Source organism: Sarcophilus harrisii, chromosome X, assembly GCF_902635505.1.
Source record: "Sarcophilus harrisii chromosome X, mSarHar1.11, whole genome shotgun sequence".
Taxonomy (NCBI): domain Eukaryota; kingdom Metazoa; phylum Chordata; class Mammalia; order Dasyuromorphia; family Dasyuridae; genus Sarcophilus; species Sarcophilus harrisii.
Window position 1 is genome coordinate 2,285,709 of NC_045432.1, and position 22,902 is coordinate 2,308,610.

Here is a 22,902-nt window from a genome sequence, read left to right on the forward strand (position 1 = left end):
GGTTGGACTCAGCATGTCTGGCTTCCAGCAGGCCCCCAGTCTTCCCAAGTTACAGAAGGTGTAATCTAGGCCCCTTTGCTTTCTGCCTGTACTGTTCAAGACTCTCACCATGTCTTCATGTCTACTCTGACCCCTGGAAGAAGGCTAGACCTCAGGCTTCTGCTTGCCATGTGAATGCATGGAGCCCAGAATCCATCCAGAATCCTGCTGGATGTTTGGTTCTGCCTTTTATCCAGGGCTTGAGGCAGCAGGAAGCTCAATCATTCAGGGATAGCAAGGTCTTTAAGAAGGAAGTATGCTGCAAGGTGGGGTTGATGTCAGTAAATGATGCTGGCTTTGGAAGACTGTCCTGGCCAATCAAGGTCAACTAGAAAAGTCAGGGTGATTCCGTCCTGTGCTCATGGTAAGGAGTCTGGAAAAAGTCCTGTCGCCCACCTCTGACATGGGCCTTGATACTGAGCCCACAGCTCAGATCCTCAGGTAATTACTAGACAAGGAGCTCAGGCTGGGGCGCTCAGGCCTCAAGGGTCAGATGTCCTATTCTTGCTGGGTACTAGAATGGACAAAGTCTGTCCGTGGCTATTCCCTGGGCCTCCATCTGAAGTTCCATTTAGGAGCCAGGAGGAAAGGGAATATAGGAGAGACTTTCTTGAATATTTCTACCTCTTCTCATTTGATATTATAAATCCATAGCAGCAGACTCCTTCTTGGCTGGAGTGAGGTTTAAATTGAGGCAATCATTGGAATGGAACCTCCATTGCTGAAGTTGGGAAGAGAGACAGCTGAGCACTGCATCCAGAAGTTCCAAGGGCTTTGATGTGTGGGTACCATGTTTATTAAGAACAAGGAGATAAAAGCCAGGATCAGGCAGATTAGGCCACCTCATTCCCATAACTTCCTTGACTCCAACTTGCCGAGATCTCCTTTCTCTGATTCTCTTAAAGGAGTGTGTATATCATTAGAGCTGGACATTCCTTTTGTGTTTTTTTTTGGCTATGGCAATTGGAGTTAAGTGACTTGCCCAGGGTCACACACCTAGAACAGCTAGGATATATTAAGTGTCTGAGGCTAGATTTGAACTCAGGTCTTCCTGACTACAGGGCTGGTATTCTGTCCACTGTACCACCCACCTGCTCCATGGCATTCCTTCTTTATAAGCTCTTTCTGGTCCTTCACTTCAGATTGCTGGAAAAGGTGGTCTCCTAAGTGGTGTGTCTTGAGAGGTTACAATCACAGTTCCCTCTGGTCCTTGGATCTCCCAGGACCACACAGTTGTAAAGTCCTACATTTTGAAGATTAATTATTGTGAATTTTTTAATGTAAATTCCTAATCCTAGTGATGGAAGAATGGAGATAATGAAAGAGAAGATTCAAAGGGAGCAGAAGATCAGAAGAGGAGCAACTAATGTCCTAATTAGGACAACTTTGACTCTGGAAATGAGCAGAATTTTTTTCAGAAAAACCTATGAAGTTTTATATGTTGTTACAAATAATATTGCAAAATGATCATCATACAAGATGAAACTACTCCCTATTAAGACAATTTCAAGTCCAATGCTGAAAAAATTCTCTCCAACTGCAGAGAAAGAATGAACTCCAATTACAAATTGAAACATCCTTTTATTTTTTGTGTATGTGTGTTTTCTTTTGTAATATGCATCATAGTACATCATTTGTATTTTCTATGACTTCACTTGTATATTTAATATCATATTGCTTGTCTCATAAAGATGTGGGTGGAAAGAACAAGACAGTGTACTGACAATTTTTTTGAAATGACTAAAATATTTTACATGGAAGTGGGAAATATTAATGAAATAAAATATTTCAGGAAAATCTTTTTCTAAATTAGAAAAATCTGACTTTAGTTTCCATCTAAGGAAAACCATCTCACATATACACATAAGGAATGCAATAAAATCATAGGTATCACTTTAAATCCTATTTTCTATAATGGGTACAAAAATAAGCTTGAGCATAAGTAGGTCCATTTTTCCAGTCCATTTTGTAGACCGGTTTGCAATAAATATCCATATGTGCCAACAGAAAGTATAGGAACCACACCTTGGATATTCTACCAACCTATAACCCACACTGACTGGAGAAACCAGGTCCCACATTATTTTAAATAGGACAAGTGGTTCTGAAGTTAGTTTCTTTCTCTCTTTATCAGCCTGGGTTTTATCATGGAATAAGGTACTCCACCACATGAGAAAGACTCTGGGTCTAAGCTAGTTTTTTTTTTTTTTTTACTCATGTCACTAGACACTTCACCAAAACTCGAAGGGATTCTGGCAGCTGAGCTGTCCTACCCTGGAGTGGAGAGCAGTGGCCTCAGAAATCTTCCTACAAGCTCTCTCATTGACCCATCTTTTTATTTTTTTCTTTCCTTTACTCCTTTCCATCTTGGGTGCTGACTTCCATTTGGTCACCAAGGAGAAGGCAGGGATAACCTGAGAATCTTTAGATTCAGATAGCACGGGAATTTACCTATGGATATCCTATAGCCATGAGCCAAAAAGGACTAGGAGGGAAGTGGAGGTCCCTGTGGAGAGAGTGGACATTTGTAGTCTTTTGCTGTACCTGCTAACCCTGCCACCTTTGCTGCTATAGATGGTTCAAATAAATGTCCCCACACACACATTATGCATCTCAAGCGATTTCCCTGATCTGACCTGATTTTTAGAGTCAGAATCGGGCTAATTTGCTATGATAAGGAAAGACACTTTGTTAATGGCAATGATGTTTTCCTATATTCATGTTTTGTCTTTTTTTCAAAAAATTGTTATTTTTGTTGTATTTAAGATTTATTGATTATTTTACATTTACTTTTCTACAATTTTGTCCTCATTGGTTTCTCCCTCCCTCCCCAAGATGACAATCACTCATTAAAATTATTTTTCCTCACCAGTCACCACTCACCCATCTTGATTCATTGAGATATTCTCCTCAAGGAATCACTAACTGGGATGACAAATACTTTATTAGAGGTTTTAAATTTTGAGGTTTAAGTGTTTTAACATGATGGGAGGCATCATTAAGTACAAGGGGAAGGTTCGCGTCCAGAAGCTCTCCAAGTTGGAGAGAAGGAGGCTGGGACAATGTCTGGAGTGGGGACTGCAGGACATGTCTCTGGGGGAGGTGCCCTGGAGAAGCGCTCTGTGTGGGGCTGGTGGCCGCAGGGGAGAAGGGGTCCTCACTTCACAGTGAACCAGAGAATTCTGGCTCGATACGGGGTGCTCCCTCTGAGGCGCTTGGCAGTCGGAGTCCTCACAGGTGGCTGTCCCTTCTCCCAGCCTGGGCCGCAGCTCAGGGACGGTCCCCCTCAATCCGACAGAGGCGCTCAGCGGGGTGTCAGTCTGGGGAACTAGTCAGGATGCTTAGCCTTGGGAAAAGGAACTGATTGTGTCTGAATGCAGATCGAAGTATTCTCCTTTTCTTCGTTTCTTTAAAACTTAATTTTTCTTGAGCGTTTTTATTTTCATGAAGGTGGGAGATCTATGTTTTCTTTCACAACAACATGGAAATGTTTTCATAACTTTACATGGTTTCTTAATGGTGGGTGGGGATAAGGGAGAGAACCTATAACTCAAAATTTTAAAACAAATGTAAAATTTTTCTTTTTCTTTGAATGTAACTGGGGAAATATTAATAAATAAGTAAAAGACTATAATAACCAAAAAAAATTTTATTCCTAAAAACCTAAATTTATTTCTTTCTTCTTTCCTTCTTTTCCTTCCTTTTTGTAATATTGTAGTCAATGTGCATAGAGTTCTGGTTTTGCTAACCTTACTTTAAGTCATTTTCTGTAGGTATACTTTGTCTGTGCGTGTGCGTGTGTGTGTGTATGTGTGTATTCTTATATGGTTGTTTTTTTTTTTAAATGACAATTTAATTCTATTAATATATGGTCATTTTTGGAGCCTATCTGTACTATTCAATTTTCTACCTATTTATACAGAACTATACATATTTTTGCACAGCTTGGTCTTTTTTTCAATTTTGTTTTCCTTTTTTTGGATAGTTTTCAAACCCTCTAAAATGGGTTGAGAGAAAAGTAATTCTTTACATTGCATTGATCTCCACAAAGAGTAGAATATTATACAAAAAAAATTATTTTAATTTCCCTTGTTCCCTTTAATGAATGAGCTAGAATGAAAATCCGTTCATTAAATGACATTATTGAAAATGAAAAACTTTTAGAGCTGTAAGGGCTGAGACTCTCTCTTGCAATCATTTTACAAATGAAACAGCCCACAGAAAAGCTCAATGAGAGGCCTAATGTAACATAGCCATTAAGTGGAATAGTTTTGAGGGAGAAATTCATTTAGATATGGAGGTTGGTATAAAGAGAGGAACCAATAACCTGCTCCACATATTCCTAGGGGGCCCTTCTTAGGCATGACCTGAATTTCCATGCTGCTTCCATAGCAACTGCAAGGAGATTCCTCCCCTTGCCCAATTCTTTAATGGGCTCCACATTTCTCAAATCACCCTGAAGGCCTGTTTGTAGATGCAGCTTGAGCCTCAAGGACAAGGGCAAATAGCCGGGACTGATGTTTACCCCATACAGGGCCTACTGACTGAGCATGAAATCTTCTCTGGAAATTATGTGAGGGCCAGAACTCTGAAGGATACTTGAAACAGGTGTTAACTCAATGCGTTTATGATATAATGGTTCTAGCTCACATATGTCTAGTATGATATAATGATATAGTCACTCTAGTTTGATATAATGATATAATCACTCTAGATTGGCTTATATTCAGTATACTGTAATGATGTAATTATACTAACGTATTTAAGTGCTGAGAGAACTGAGGACAAAGTCAGACTCAGACTGAAACTGGTTGAGACTGTCAGGCTGTCAGACTGCTGGAGGAGACTGGTTCAGACCATGACAGACACAGACTGGAGACAAGAAAGACTTTGGACTCTTGTCCATTTTTCATGGTGACTAGTGCTGGGACAGGAAGCCCTTCGGAGACCTCCCAAAGCTAGCCCAGACATTAAAGGTGCCTTTGCTTTTTGGAATATAGTTGGTCCAGCCCTTTGAAGTATGCTATCTAAAAGCAATGTATGTTTTCTGAATGCTTCTCGACAAATTCCTCTTTCTTGAAGAAGTGCTCCTTTCCACTTTTCTAATAGAGTTCCAGCTTCCTACTATGGGTATATACAACTATATCCTAGAGTGAACCAAGACATCTTTGTTGCATCTGACTGCAAACATGGGGTCCTACCCACAGCTTGGAAGATGGGCTCTGGGGAACTCAAGTAGAAAGTCCCTCTGCCAGTACCTGGTGCCTGACATTTATAAGCCTAAAAAGTTTCCTGAGGCATTAGGGCAAAGTGACTTAAGTGTCAGGCTGTAGAACTGTAGCTCAGATGTTCTTCATATTGAGAGAAGTTCTCTAGTCTCTAGCCATGCTGTTCACTATTTCAACATCCTAATTACATTCCAAAGTATCAGGCATTCAACCCTCATTTTTTTAAACTAATGGCTTCATTTACTTGTCCTTTAGAAATGACTTAAGACTTCAAAAGTATTAAATAAAGCATGTCAAAAAGCAAATGTTTAATTTTCATGAAAGAAATGTAGTAAATAATTCTGCTTGTATTTACAAATTAAAGTTTACTTGTCCTGAAAAAATGTTTGAGAGTCTCTGTCTCTGATTCTGTCTCTGTCTTACACACACACACATACACACACATACACACACACAGGTGCCACCTAAATATTGTTGAAATATTGAAATATTGATAAAATAAAATTCATTTGGAAATTAAAGTTAAAGGATATCAAGGGAATTATTGAAAAACAAATTTAAAGGATGTTGACTAAGTGGTACCAAACCCAAAAACTTTATTATAAAGCAGGAGTTATCACAACCATTTGGTACTTCCTAAGAAATATAGTGATGGATCAATGAAATCCATTAGATACACATGCCGCAATAATCAGGGTCTATAATCTGGTATTTGCTAAACCCCAAACTGTAACTGGAATAAGAAATCAGTATTGCTGAAAATCGCTTCCCAATGTAACATAATATATGAAAAACTAGGCATGGGCCTATATCTCACACCTATTAAAATAAGGTCAAAATGCATACATGATTTGGGCATAAGGATGACACAATAACAAATCTGGAAACAGGGATAATTTACCTATCAGATCTTTAGAGAGGTAGGAATTTATAACCAAAAGAAGCCAAAACCATTATGAAGGTAAAAGGAAATTTTTATTATGCTAAGTTAAGCTTTACATAAACAAAATCATGAAACAAAATTAAAGAGTAGTACAAAGCGGAAAACATCTTCACCATGATATTTCTGATGAAGGTCTCATTTCCAAAATATATAAGAATTATTTCAAATGTATAAGAATATATAGATCATTCCTGTAATATTCTTCTCTAAAATATAATATTCTCTGGGAGCAGGTTTCTTGGGGGACTTCTGGAGGCAGCCTTCCTTTCAGTTCAATAATCACAAGTGCAGCCAGGAATTAAAATCCAAATCCTTTATTGTCTCTTTCAAAGTCTTGTCTCCTTTCCTTGGGCCCGGTTAGTTTCCTGAGAGGCCTATCTCTCCCCTTGGTCCCGAGAGCTCCTGCCGCTAGTCCTTTGCCTCTGCCCACTTCCGCCTCTTGCTTCCTTAAATGCCTCCGTAAAGGTCTGTACTTGAACTTTCAGCCACAGCAAAGGTGGAAGATGGAATGAATCAGTCTCAGCCTCAGAAAGTTTCTAGTGCACTTACTTTTTTCTGGCCCTGACAGTTCCTCCTTATATGTCCCACACTGAGTATACACCAATCATTGTATCACTAGAAAACCATTATTTGGTGTCGAGTTAAATCAGTGCTAAACTAGATTTAGCCACTGTCTCCTCAATTCCACTTAGTGCCTTGTAAGAACCTCAACTGATAAATGGTAAAAGGATATAGACAATTTTCCGATGATGAAATTAAAGCCATCAATTGTTATATAAAAAGATGCTCAAAAACCATTATTGATTAAAGAAATGAAAATTAAAGCAACTGAGATACCACATCATATGTATTGTAATGCTGAGAATAGCAAAGTCATTCACAACTTAGCATCCTCACCCACTTCTTATTACTATCACACAATACTTTTTACTGCACTTGAGCTCAGGGAGGGACTTTCTAGCTTTTTTTTCACAAAGTGTAGTCTGCACATAAGTTCTTATAGAACAATATGTTCCTTCAAAAATGGCAAATGTATTCAATTGTGTAATTAATAGTAACCCCCTCTGAAGGCCACATCTGTGCTCTGAAAAAAGAGCTGTTATCAATATTTTGTGGTAAATTGGTCTGGTAAATCTTGGATACAATATAGCGTAGTAACGCAGAACAGAACACTTCTCTTGTTGCTCCAGGAGAATTGGATTTAGAAAGGGTATAAATAACTTGGGAGAAAACAATACAATCAAGTTTTACATGCATTCACTGTTCTTTCTTTGGAATTAACTGCTTCTGTCCATCACTATGATCAATTGAAACAAGTTAGATCTTCTCTTTCTTGAAGAAATCCAATTCCATCAGAATACTTCTAATACAGTATCATTGTTGGGGTATATAATGATCTCCTGGTTCCTCATTTCACTTAGCATCAGTTCGTGTCAGTCTCTCCAAGCCTCTGTATTCATCCTGCTCGTCGTTTCTTACAGAATAATAATATTCCATAATATTCATATACAATTTACTCAACCATTCTCCAATTGATGGGCATTCATTCATTTTCAGCTTCTGGCCTACAAACAAGGCTGCCACAAACATTTTGGCATACATCCCTTTCCCTTCTTTAGTATCTCTTTGGGGTATAAGCCCAATAGAAATACTAGTGGATCAAAGGTATACACAGTTTGATAACTTTCAGCATAGTTCAAATTACTCCTCGAAATGGCTGGATGTTCACAATTCCTGTAATATATCAATCCCTGTGTTCCCATCCTCTCCAACATTCTGCATTATCTTTTCCTGTCATTCTAGCCAATCGGCAGGTGTATAGTAGTATCTCAGAGTTGTCTTAATTTGCATTTCCCACAGTCAATAGTGATTTGGAACACTCTTTCCTTGTAATTATTAATAGTTTCTCTTCATCCTCTGAATATTGTCTGTTCATATCCTTTGACTATTTATCAATTGGAGAATGAAGCGATTTCTTATAAATTAGGTGTTCTCTATATATTTTGGAAATGATCCTTAATCAGAACCTTTGATTATAAAGTATTTTTCCCAGTTTGTTTCCTTCTAATCTTGCCTGCATTAGTTTTTTGTTTGTATAAAAACTTTTCAATTTGATACATAATCAAATTTTCTGTTTTGTAGTCAATAGTGATCTCTAGTTCTTTGGTCATAAATTCCTTCCTCTTCCACAGGTCACGAGGTAAACTATCTATGCTCTTACAATTTGTTATGATCTCATTCTTTATACCCTAGATCATGAACCCATTTTGACCTTATCTTGGTGTAGGGTGTTAATTAATGGGTCAATTACCTAATTTCTACAATACTAATTTCAATTTTCCCAGCAATTTTGTCAAATAATGCATTCTTATCCCAAAACTGAGGTCTTTGGGTTTGTCAAACACTAGATTATTAAAGTTATTGGCTGTTTGTCCTTTAAAGAACCTAACCTATTCCACTGATCAACTAGTCTGGCTGTGTAATACCAGATGGTTTTAGTAACCACTTCTTATAATATAATTTTAGATCTCTGATACAACTGGAAATACACCTTCATTTGATTTTTTCGTGTAATTCCTTATGGGTTCGACTTTAGACAGTCTTCTATCCACCCTCCTCTTTATAGGGGAGTTCATCCCATTCATTTACAGTTAAAATTACTAATTCTGTATTTCCTGCCATCCTAATATCCCCAGATTATGCTTTTTTCTTCTTTGCCCTCCTTCCCCCCCTTCCTTAGTATTAAACTTATTGGTTCCACTAACGTCTTAGCTTTCCCTCTTAGTATCCCTCCTTCTTCCCTGAATTCTTCCCTTTCTTGTACCTTCCCTTATTACTCTTTTCCTTTTCTTTTCCTCCCACTTTTTAAATGAGGGTGAGAGAAGATTGTCTATAAAACAAATGTCAATTATTTCCAATTTGAGCCAACTCGGTAGAGTAAGATTCACAATGTTCCTCCCCTCTAAGTTCCCTCAGGTATGATAGTTTTCCTTTGCTTCATCGACGCATGTAGTTTCCTTTTTATATCACTACACTACAGCTTCCAATATTTCCCTTTCTACTTCCTTTTTTATGCTACTCTGTAAAATCAATTAACCATGTGATTTTTTATGTATATCCACAACAAATACAGTTCTCCAAGTGTTCCTTTTATCTTTTCTACTTGTCTTGAGTCCCATTGTTGGGTCATTCTTTGTACATCTGGTTTTCTTTAAAGTAGATGGAATTCCACCTGTTACATTAAATGTCCATCTTCTATGGAAAAAATGCTCAGCTTAGCTGGGTAGCTTATTCTTAGCTGCATTTCATTCTTTTTTGCCTTGTAGACCTAAAATTCAGGCCCTTCAGTCACTTAATGTTGAGGCAGCCAGATCTTGTGTCACCCTTATTGTAGCATCTTAGTATTTGAATTGTTTTTCCTGGCTGGTTGTAAGTTTTTTCTTTATTCTGAAAATTCTGAAGTTTGGCTGTGTTCCTCAAAGTCTTTATTTTAGGGTCTTTTCAGAAGGTGTTCGATGGATGCGCTTTCCACGCCTATTTTACCTTCCCGTTCTATTCACTTCTGGGCAGTTCTCTTTAATGATTTCTGTAAAAATAATACCATCTTTTTCATTATAATTTTTTGGGTACTCGATGATCATAATTTGTCCTAGATCTATTTTCAGGTCTGTTGTTTTTTAGTAAATATTTGATATTTTTTCAAACTTTCATTTTTTGGTTTGCTGAAATAATTCTTCCTGTCTCAATGAATCAGTCATTTCTACTTGTTCAGTTCTGATTTTAGTATGTTGTTTAGCTGATGCTTTTTACTTCTTTTGTATATGTCCGATTGGAGGTTTTTTTTCCTTTTTTTATTTAATAGCCTTTTATTTGGGATATATACTTGGGTAACTTTAGCATTAACAAATGCCAAAACCCTTGTAACAATTCTTCACCTCTTACCCCCATCCCTCCCCCCAGATGGCAGGATGACCAGTAGATGGTAAATATATTAAAATATAATTAGATACAATAAGTATACATGACCAAAACGTTATTTTGCTGTAAAGAATCAGACTCTGAAATATTGTACAATTAAGCTTGTGAAGGAAATCAAAATGCAGGTGTGCATAAATATAAAGTTGGGAGTTCAATATAATGATTTTAGTCATCTCGAAATTAACTTTCTCTAGGCGTAGCTGGTTCAGTTCATTACTGCTCCATTGGAAATGAGTTGATTGATCTCGTTGCTGAGATGGCCTGGTCCATTCAGAACTGGTCATCATATAATATTGTTGTTGAAGTATATAATGATCTCCTAGGGTCCTGCTCGCTTCCTCGGCATCAGTTCGTGTAAGTCTCTCCAGGCCTTTCTGAAATCATCCTGTTGGTCATTTCTTACAAGTAATATTCATAATATTCCTTATACACCACAATTTATTCAGCCATTCTCCAAGTATTGGACATCATTCTGATTTCCAGTTTTAGCCACTACAAAGGGCTTACCCACAAACATTTGTGCACATACAGGTCCCTTTCATCTTATAATCTCTTTGGGATGCTGTCCCAGTAAGCCAACACTTTCTTTGGATCAAAGGGTATACAGTTTGATAACTTTTTGAGCATAGATCAAACTACTCTCCAAAATGGTTGGATTCGTTCACAACTCCACCAACAATGAATCAATGTCCCACAGTTTTCCATCCCCTCAACAATCATCATTATTTTTTCCTGTCATCTTAATCCAGGCAGGTGACAGTAGTATCTTAGAGTTGTCTTGGTACATTTCTCTGATTAATAATGACTTTGAGCATCTTCATATGACTAAAATAGTTTCAATTTCTTCATCTGAGAATTGTCTGTTCATATCAACGGCCAAAATTTTCAACTGGAGAATGGCTTGATTTTTATAAATTAGGTTAATTCTCTATATATTTTTCAAAATGAGACCTTTATCAGAACATTTGACTGTAAAATATTTTTCCCAGTTATTATTCCCTTCTAATCTTGTCTGCATTAGACTTTTGTTTGTACAAAAAACTTTTTCAGTTTAGTATAATCAAAATTTTTTTTTTTCTATTTTGTGATCAATGTGATCGTTCTACTTTAGTCATAAAGACCTTCCCTTTCCACAGGTCTGAGAGGTAAACTATCTCATGTTCCTCTAATTATTAATAATTTCATTCTTTGTGCCTGGTCCTTGAACATTTTGACCTTATCTTGGTGTACAGCGTTAAGTATGCTGATCTAATGCTAGTTTCTGCCATATTGGTTCTAATTTTCCAGCAATTTTTATCAAACAGTAAGTTATCCCAAAGCTGGGGATCTTTGGGTTGTCAGACTAGGTTGCTATATTTGTTGTTTGTCCTTGAACCTAATCTATTCACTGATCAACACAATTATTCCTTGGCCAGTAAATGGTTTTGGTAACTGCTGCTCTATAATATAATTTAGATCTGGTGGCCTAAGCCACCTTCATTTGATTTTTTTTCATTAATTCCTTAATTCTTGACCTTTGTTTTCCATATGAACTTCTTATTTATTTTCTAGGTCATTAAAATAGTTTTGGGACTCTGATTGGTATAGCGCTAAATAAATAGATTAGTTTAGGTAATATTGTCATCTTATTATATTTGCTCTCTATCCCGAACATTTAATATTTTTCAATTGGATTTAGATCAGACTAATTTGTGTAAAAGTGGTCTGTAATTTTGCTCCTAAAGTTCAGTTTTCCCTTGGCAGATAGATTCCCTAAATATTTTATATTATCAGTGATTACGCTAGAAATGGAATTTCTCTTGTAACTCTGACTGTTGGATTTATTAGTGATATATAAGAATACTGATGATTTATGTAGGTTTATTTTATAACCAGCAACTTTGCTAAGTTGTGGATTATTTCTAATAACTTTTAACAAGAATCTCTGGGGTTCTCTAAGTATACCATCATGTCATTGTGAGTGATTTGGTTTCCTCATTGCCTATTCTTATTCCTTTAATCTCTTTCTCAGCTCTTATTGCTAAAATAGTTTCCTATTACAATATTAATTAGCCAACAGTGATGATGGCAACCTTGTTTCACTCAGATCTTATTGGGAATGGAGTTTGCGGTTTGTCTCCGTACATATAGTGCTTGCGATGGTTTAAATGGTGCTGCTGATTGTTTGGGAAAGTAAATAAATGGACTTTCGCCCAAAATAGTCAGAACATGTTAAGGCAAATCAATAACACCATGGGCAATAGAGCTGGAACCTTCCCAATGAATCAGGGTGAATCAAAGATTGCCACTATCTCGATGATGATATTGTATTGAAATGCTAACCTTGGCAATAAGAGTCAGAAAGGAAGTTAAAGGGCAAGTGGAGTAATGAGGGAAGTCAAACTATCTTTCTTGCCGAATAATGCTACTCCTAAAAGCATCGAAATAATTCATATCTTTGTAAGTTGCGAGACTCTAGTCATATAAATCATCGGCATTTTACTCATCGCAACAGCATCAACGGCAAAAGTCTGAGATGTTCCATTCAAAATAACTGTCAGTGGCATAAAATGTTTGTTAATCTATCTGATGAGGAACGTCAGAATTATGAGCAAAAGTGAAAAATTTTCACACAAAATATAAATTCCGATTTAAATAACTTTGGAAAATGTTAAGTTCTCTTGGATAGGCCAGTAAACATAACAAAAAATGACAATACTCCCAAACCCATCTATTTATTTAGTACTATACCCGTCAGACTCCCAAGCAAATGGTTAATGATCTGAAAATATAACAATAATTCATATGGAAGAATAAAGGGCGAGAATATCTCAAGGGGTGAGCACAAAAAAAATCCGTGAGACATTTAACTGCCTGATCTAAACTTCTCGGATTATAAAACGCCACCAAAACGCACGGTATTGGCACAAGCATGATTGATCAGTGAAACAATTCAAAGATGCAATACAAAATGGTGAACTATGGCAATCTAGTGTTTGACAAGTAAAATCAACTATTAACGATCAGGGTCGTGGTTGACGAAAACTGCTGGGAAAGGCACAGGAAATTATTATGGCAGAGGTAGGCATGGAACCACATAACGCAACATACCAGATAAGATAAAACAAGGTCTATCGATTTGTCATAAAAATGACATTATAAATAAGTTAGAGGAACATAGAATAAATGACCTCTCAGAATTTGTCAGAGGAGGAAGGTATGACCAATGATGAACTAGAGTCATTATTGATCACAAAATAGAAAATGTGGTTATATCAATTTAAAAAGCCTTTGTACAGACAAAACTAATGCTGAAACAAATAGAGGCTTCTTTCTTCAAGAAAACATTTCACAGTTAAAGGTGATAAAGACCTCATTCCAAAATATAGAAGACGACTATAATTTAGAAATCAAGCCATTCTCCAACTGAAAATGGAAGAAGTGCTTATATGAAGAGAATTTTCAGATGAGGGAAATTGAAAGTATTTCCCTCATATGAAGAGTGTTCCAAATTGATGATGATCAGAGAAATGCAAATTGAACAACTCTGAGATTACTACACACCTCAGATTGGCTAAGATGACAGGAAAAATAATGATGAATGTTGGATGGGATGTGGAGAAAACTGAGATTCACGATGCATTGTTGGAGTTGTGAGCAGTCCAACCATTCTAGAGAGAGCAATCTGGAACTATGCCCAAAATATTATCAAACTGTACCCTTTTGATCCAGCAGTGCTGCTATAGCTATATCCCAAAAGATACTCAAAGGGAAAGGGACCTGTATGTGCCAATATGTTTGTGGCAGCCATGTTTGAAGCGGCTAGAATGTGGAAAATGAATGGATGCACAACAATTCAAGAATGGTTGGGTAATCTGTGGTATATGAATGTTAGGGAATATTGTTATTTTGTTAAATGACCATGGGATGAATACAGGGGCTTGGAGACTTGCATGAACTGAAGCTAAGTGAAATGGCAGAACCAGGAGATCATTTTACACTTCAACGATACTGAATGAGGATGGTTCTGATAGGTAGTTTCCTCAAGAAGAAGATCTAATACAGTTTCAATTGATGTTGATGGACAGAAGCAGCTACACCCAAACAAAGAACACTGGGAAAAGAATGTACTGTTTGCATTTTTGTTTTTCTTCCCAGACTATTTTTACCTTGTGAATCTAATTCTTCCTGTGAAATGAGGGATCTATTCAGTTCTGCACACATATATTGTTTCTAGAATTTATTCTGACATATTTAACATGAATATAACTGCTTGCCATCTGGGGGAGGGGGTGGAGGGAGGGAGGGGAAAAGTCAGAACAGAAGTGAGTGCAAGGGATAATGCAAGAATTACCCATGCATGGGTTCTGCCAATAAAATTATAATTATTAAAAAAAAGAAAAAATTACCAAAGGCATTCACAGAGTAGATCATGTGTCTGAACAAGTTTGGAAATCCCCCTTCACCAATAGCTCATGGTCTTGGTTTGATGGTAGCTGGTGGAAACAACTCTTATGGTATGGACTTATTGCAATCAGCGGTATTATTCTGTTGTCAGTATGTCTACCCTGTACCACTACATTAGTAACCAGAATAGTTCAACGGTCTCTATCAAAAAATTGCATACAGAAGACGCTATTAAAATGATGATTCTTCAGAGAAAAGGCTGGAATGTATTTGAGAGGGATGATCCTGATGGTGAGTTGGTAAACAATGTATAGATATGTTAACTGATTTCAAATGGTGTGTAAGTTCTTCATAGAAATAGTGAAAAATCGTTACATATCACAAAGGTGTGTGGAATGGAGAGATAAGGTGAAAAACTTACAGGGCTATATAATACTTTTTTTGTATTTCATTTCATTATCTTTGTCTTTGTGGTGACCTGCGTAATTAGAGTGTGTGTAAGCCAATATTTACTTAAGCCTAGCCACCTATAGACATATTTACTTAACTTTTACTTAACCTGAGCTGATGATATTTATCAATGTTTGACATTATCAATATTTTAGACTGTCAGGCTAATAATCTGAAGCTTGAAGGTCTGATTGATGGTTTCTTTGGAACTGGGGAAACTGAAACATTCCATTCTAATTTATTTTTAACTTTTTAATGTCTAATATACAATTAGAGAATTTTCTGCTCTCCAATTAACTCCCCAATTTGTGATGTAATTTCTTGTAACAAAATCTATAAAAAGTCATAGATATTCTTCTAATTCTTCAGCTTTCCCTACACTCAGCTTTCCCTTTCCCTTTTCTTGTGGTGGGACTGCTCATTCTCATCAGAATGGAATAAATAATCTTTGTTTTTTTCTACTTTTGAGGAGAGATTTCTGAGTAGTCATTTTGGATAAAAGGTCTCTTATGTCACACAATACCGCCACAATTGTTCAGCCATTCCCCAATTGATGGGCGTCCCTCGATTCCATTCTTTGCCTGAGAAGAGATCTGCGGCAAATATTTTTTGGACATAGTGATATTAACCTGCTTTTAATTAGTTTGTTACACATTTCCCGATATTATCCACAAGGTCCCAGCTTCATTGGAGTTTAAAGGGAAGTAGAAACCTGTTATTTTCAGGAAGCCAGCTAACGAAATAGATCTGACTCTGTAGAGGAAAGTGTAAGAACAACATAGCCCTTCTATCTCTGACAATCCATGGCTTCCATCTGACTCAAGGGTCTATGACCTTTCCCTCTGGGACATTCTATGTTCCAGCACTCAGGTCCTTTTTAACCCGGCATTTGTCTGTTAAAGGAATCCTCTGAACGAACGACCTGTAATCAGTGACCTCTGCATCCCAACAGGCTGCATCCTGGCACTAAGTACTGCATGCTGAGTTGGGTATGGGACCAGAGGATTTGAGGGGCAGGATCCCTTGGACTGGACATGTAAGGAAAGCCTAAGAACAATGCAGGCAGGGAAGTAAGGATAGTAGGCTATTGTGCCTGAAAACAATGAGTTTTTACTACCTGAAGCAAGAGGTAGATTCCGTTAAAGAATTTTCCTTTGGCCACAATCTGTGTTTCTTGACCTCATTCATTTCTTGGCTGGTAGAGACCTCACTGAGCATCAAGCCATATTTCAGGCCAGGAACATGTGGGTCAAGTTGTACCTCAAACCTACTCTCTCTGGACTATGCAGTCCCAGGCTTAAGGCCACTAGGACCTTCCTTTGTAGAATGGTGCTGTGCTTTGTAAGGCAAGGGCAGAAGGAATGCCTGTGTCAGGGGTCCTTTCATTCCCTGTCATAATGTGCCAGCTGGTGCCCTCTAGGGTAAGTGGGGTGTTGGAGAAGTATGTAATGGCCCTCGAAAGTCAAAATATGTACTCCTTCTTATTTACATCCTCCAAAGCAAAAGGCACTGAGTCAAAGGGCAAGAAGGAGGCAGGGTTCAGGTTGGACTCAGCATGTCTGGCTTCCAGCAGGCCCCCAGTCTTCCCAAGTTACAGAAGGTGTAATCTAGGCCCCTTTGCTTTCTGCCTGTACTGTTCAAGACTCTCACCATGTCTTGTGTCTACTCTGACCCTGGAAGAGGCTGGACCTCAGGCTTCTGCTTGCCATGTGAATGCATGGGCCCAGAATCCATCCAGAATCCTGCTGTGGATGTTGGTTCTGCCTTTTATCCAGGGCTTGAGGCAGCAGGAAGCTCAATCATTCAGGGATAGCAAGGTCTTTAAGAAGGAAGTATGCTGCAAGGTGGGGTTGATGTCAGTAAATGATGCTGGCTTTGGAAGACTGTCCTGGCCAATCAAGGTCAACTAGAAAAGTCAGGGTGATTCCGTCCTGTGCTCATGGTAAGGAGTCTGGAAAAAGTCCTGTCGCCCACCTCTGACATGGGCCTTGATACTGAGCCCACAGCTCAGATCCTCAGGTAATTACTAGACAAGGAGCTCAGGCTGGGGCGCTCAGGCCTCAAGGGTCAGATGTCCTATTCTTGCTGGGTACTAGAATGGACAAAGTCTGTCCGTGGCTATTCCCTGGGCCTCCATCTGAAGTTCCATTTAGGAGCCAGGAGGAAAGGGAATATAGGAGAGACTTTCTTGAATATTTCTACCTCTTCTCATTTGATATTATAAATCCATAGCAGCAGACTCCTTCTTGGCTGGAGTGAGGTTTAAATTGAGGCAATCATTGGAATGGAACCTCCATTGCTGAAGTTGGGAAGAGAGACAGCTGAGCACTGCATCCAGAAGTTCCAAGGGCTTTGATGTGTGGGTACCATGTTTATTAAGAACAAGGAGATAAAAGCCAGGATCAGGCAGATTAGGCCACCTCATTCCCATAACTTCCTTGACTCCAACTTGCCGAATCTCCTTTCTCTGAGTTCTCTTAAAGGTGTATATATCATTAGGCTGGACATTCCTTTTGTGTTTTTTTTTGGCTATGGCAATTGGAGTTAAGTGACTTGCCCAGGGTCACACACCTAGAACAGCTAGGAAATATTAAGTGTCTGAGGCTAGATTTGAACTCAGGTCTTCCTGACCTACAGGGCTGATATTCTGTCACTGTGTACCACCCACCTGTATGGCATTCCTTCTTTATAAGCTCTTTCTGGTCCTTCACTTCAGATTGCTGGAAAAGGTGGTCTCCTAAGTGGTGTGTCTTGAGAGGTTACAATCACAGTTCCCTCTGGTCCTTGGATCTCTCAGAACAACACAGTTGTAAAGTCCTACATTTTTGAAGAGTTAATTATTGTGATTTTTTAATGTAAATTCCTAATCCTAGTGATGGAAGAATGGAGATAATGAAAGAGAAGATTCAAAGGGAGCAGAAGATCAGAAGAGGAGCAACTAATGTCCTAATTAGGACAACTTTGACTCTGGAAATGAGCAGAATTTTTTCAGAAAAACCTATGAAATTTTATATGTTGTTACAAATAATATTGCAAAATGATCATCATACAAGATGAAACTACTCCCTATTAAGACAATTTCCAACTCCAATGCTGAAAAATTCTCAACGGCAGAGAAAGATAGACTCAATTACAAACTGAAACATCCTTTTATTTTTTGTGTATGTTTGTTTTCTTTTGTAATATACATCATAGTACATCATTTGTATTTTCTATGACTTCACTTGTATATTTAATATCATATTGTTCTCCCGTCAAGATGTGGGTGGAAAGAACAAGACAGTGTACTGACAATTTTTTTGAAATGACTAAAATATTTTACATGGAAGTGGGAAATATTAATGAAATAAAATATTTTAGGAAAATCTTTTTCTAAATTAGAAAAATCTGACTTTAGTTTCCATCTAAGGAAAACCATCTCACATATACACATAAGGAATGCAATAAAATCATAGGTATCACTTTAAATCCTATTTTCTATAATGGGTACAAAAATAAGCTTGAGCATAAGTAGGTCCATTTTTCCAGTCCATTTTGTAGACTGGTTTGCAATAAATATCCATATGTGCCAACAGAAAGTATAGGAACCACACCTTGGATATTCTACCAGCCTATAACCCACACTGACTGGAGAAACCAGGTCCCACATTATTTTAAATAGGACAAGTGGTTCTGAAGTTAGTTTCTTTCTCTATCAGACTGGGTTTTATCATGGAATAAGGTACTCCACCACATGAAAAAGACTCTGGGTCTAAGCTAGTTGTTTTTTTTTTTACTCATGTCACTAGACACTTCACCAAAACTCGAAGGGATTCTGGCAGCTGAGCTGTCCTACCCTGGAGTGGAGAGCAGTGGCCTCAGAAATCTTCCTACAAGCTCTCTCATTGACCCATCTTTTAATTTTTTTCTTTCCTTTACTCCTTTCCATCTTGGGTGCTGACTTCCATTTGGTCACCAAGGAGAATGCAGGGATAACTTGAGAACCTTTAGATTCAGATAGCACGGGAATTTACCTATGGATATCCTATAGCCATGAGCCAAAAAGGACTAGGAGGGAAGTGGAGGTCCCTGTGGAGAGAGTGGACATTTGTAGTCTTTTGCTGTACCTGCTAACCCTGCCACCTTTGCTGCTATAGATGGTTCAAATAAATGTCCCCACACACACATTATGCATCTCAAGCGATTTCCCTGATCTGACCTGATTTTTAGAGTCAGAATCGGGCTAATTTGCTATGATAAGGAAGGACAAGCTTTGTTAATGGCAATGATGTTTTCCTATATTCATGTTTTGTCTTTTTTTCAAAAAATTGTTATTTTTGTTGTATTTAAGATTTATTGATTATTTTACATTTACTTTTCTACAATTTTGTCCTCATTGGTTTCTCCCTCCCTCCCCAAGATAGCAATCACTCATTAAAATTATTTTTCCTCACCAGTCGCCCACTCACCCATCTTGATTCATTGAGATATTCTCCTCAAGGAATCGCTAACTGGGATGATGACAAATACTTTATTAGAGGTTTTAAATTTTGAGGTTTAAGTGTTTTAACATGATGGGGGGCATGACTAAGTACAAGGGGAAGGTTCGCGTCCAGAAGCTCTCCAAGCTGGAGAGAAGGAGGCTGGGACAATGTCTGGAGTGGGGACTGCAGGACATGTCTCTGGGGGAGGTGCCCTGGAGAAGCGCTCTGTGTGGGGCTGGTGGCCGCAGGGGAGAAGGGGTCCTCACTTCACAGTGAACCAGAGAATTCTGGCTCGATACGGGGTGCTCCCTCCGAGGCGCTTGGCAGTCGGAGTCCTCACAGGTGGCTGTCCCTTCTCCCAGCCAGGCCCCAGCTCGGGGACGGTCCCCCTTAATCCAATAGAGGCGCTCAGCGGGGTGTCAGTCTGGGGAACTAGTCAGGATGCTTAGCCTTGGGAAAAGGAACTGATTGTGTCTGAATGCAGATCGAAGTATTCTCCTTTTCTTCGTTTCTTTAAAACTTAATTTTTCTTGAGCGTTTTTATTTTCATGAAGGTGGGAGATCTATATTTCTTTCACAACAACATGGAAATGTTTTCATAACTTTACATGGTTTCTTAATGGTGGGTGGGGATAAGGAGAACCTATAACTCAAAAAATTTTAAAACAAATGTAAAATTTTCATTTTTCTTTCAGTGTAACTGGGGAAATATTAATAAATAAGTAAAAGACAATAATAACCAAAAAAATTTCATTCCTAAAACCTAAATTTATTTCTTTCTTCTTTCCTTCTTTTCCTTCCTTTTTGTAATATTGTAGTCAATGTGCATAGAGTTCTGGTTTTGCTAACCTTACTTTAAGTCATTTTCTGTAGGTATACTTTGTGTGTGCGTGTGCGTGTGTGTGTGTATGTGTATTCTTATATGGTTTTTTTAAATGACAATTTAATTCTATTAATATATGGTCATTTTGGAGCCTATCTGTACTATTCAATTTTCTACCTATTTATACAGAACTATACATATTTTTGTACAGCTTGGTCTTTTTTTCAATTTTGTTTTCCTTTTTTTGGATAGTTTTCAAACCCTCTAAAATGGGTTGAGAGAAAAGTAATTCTTTACATTACATTGATCTCCACAAAGTAGAATATTATACGAAAAAAATTATTTTAATTTCCCTTGTTCCCTTTAATGAATGACTAGAATGAAAATCCGTTCATTAAATGACATTATTGAAAATGAAAAACTTTAGAGCTGTAAGGGCTGAGACTCTCTCTTGCAATCATTTTACAAATGAAACAGCCCACAGAAAAGCTCAATGAGAGGCCTAATGTAACATAGCCATTAAGTGGAATAGTTTTGAGGGAGAAATTCATTTAGATATGGAGGTTGGTATAAAGAGAGGAACCAATAACCTGCTCCACATATTCCTAGGGGGCCCTTCTTAGGCATGACCTGAATTTCCATGCTGCTTCCATAGCAACTGCAAGAGATTCCCCCCCTTGCCCAATTCTTCAATGGGCTCCACATTTCTCAAATCACCCTGAAGGCCTGTTTGTAGATGCAGCTTGAGCCTCAAGGACAAGGGCAAATAGCCGGGACTGATGTTTACCCCATACAGGGCCTACTGACTGAGCATGAAATCTTCTCTGGAAATTATGTGAGGGCCAGAACTCTGAAGGATACTTGAAACAGGTGTTAACTCAATGCGTTTATGATATAATGGTTCTAGCTCACATATGTCTAGTATGATATAATGATATAGTCACTCTAGTTTGATATAATGGTATAATCACTCTGGGTGGCTTATATTCAATATACTGTAATGATGTAATTATACTAACGTATTTAAGTGCTGAGAGAACTGAGGACAAAGTCAGACTCAGACTGAAACTGGTTGAGACTGTCAGGCTGTCAGACTGCTGGAGGAGACTGGTTCAGACCATGACAGACACAGACTGGAGACAAGAAAGACTTTGGACTCTTGTCCATTTTTCATGGTGACTAGTGCTGGGACAGGAAGCCCTTCGGAGACCTCCCAAAGCTAGCCCAGACATTAAAGGTGCCTTTGCTTTTTGGAATATAGTTGGTCCAGCCCTTTGAAGTATGCTATCTAAAAGCAATGTATGTTTTCTGAATGCTTCTCGACAAATTCCTCTTTCTTGAAGAAGTGCTCCTTTCCACTTTTCTAATAGAGTTCCAGCTTCCTACTATGGGTATATACAACTATATCCTAGAGTGAACCAAGACATCTTTGTTGCATCTGACTGCAAACATGGGGTCCTACCCACAGCTTGGAAGATGGGCTCTGGGGAACTCAAGTAGAAAGTCCCTCTGCCAGTACCTGGTGCCTGACATTTATAAGCCTAAAAAGTTTCCTGAGGCATTAGGGCAAAGTGACTTAAGTGTCAGGCTGTAGAACTGTAGCTCAGATGTTCTTCATATTGAGAGAAGTTCTCTAGTCTCTAGCCATGCTGTTCACTATTTCAACATCCTAATTACATTCCAAAGTATCAGGCATTCAACCCTCATTTTTTTAAACTAATGGCTTCATTTACTTGTCCTTTAGAAATGACTTAAGACTTCAAAAGTATTAAATAAAGCATGTCAAAAAGCAAATGTTTAATTTTCATGAAAGAAATGTAGTAAATAATTCTGCTTGTATTTACAAATTAAAGTTTACTTGTCCTGAAAAAATGTTTGAGAGTCTCTGTCTCTGATTCTGTCTCTGTCTTACACACACACACATACACACACATACACACACACAGGTGCCACCTAAATATTGTTGAAATATTGAAATATTGATAAAATAAAATTCATTTGGAAATTAAAGTTAAAGGATATCAAGGGAATTAATGAAAAACAAATTTAAAAGGATGGTGACTAAGTGGTACCAAACCTAAAACTTTATTATAAAGCAGGAGTTATCACAACCATTTGGTACTTCCTAAGAAATATAGTGATGGATCAATGAAATCCATTAGATACACATGCCGCAATAATCAAGGTCTATAGCAATCTGGTATTTGCTAAACCCCAAACTCTAACTGGAATAAGAAATCAGTATTGCTGAAAATCGCTTCCCAATGTAACATAATATATGAAAAACTAGGCATGGGCCTATATCTCACACCTATTAAAATAAGGTCAAAATGCATACATGATTTGGGCATAAGGATGACACAATAACAAATCTGGAAACAGGGATAATTTACCTATCAGATCTTTAGAGAGGTAGGAATTTATAACCAAAAGAAGCCAAAACCATTATGAAGGTAAAAGGAAATTTTTATTATGCTAAGTTAAGCTTTACATAAACAAAATCATGAAACAAAATTAAAGAGTAGTACAAAGCGGAAAACATCTTCACCATGATATTTCTGATGAAGGTCTCATTTCCAAAATATATAAGAA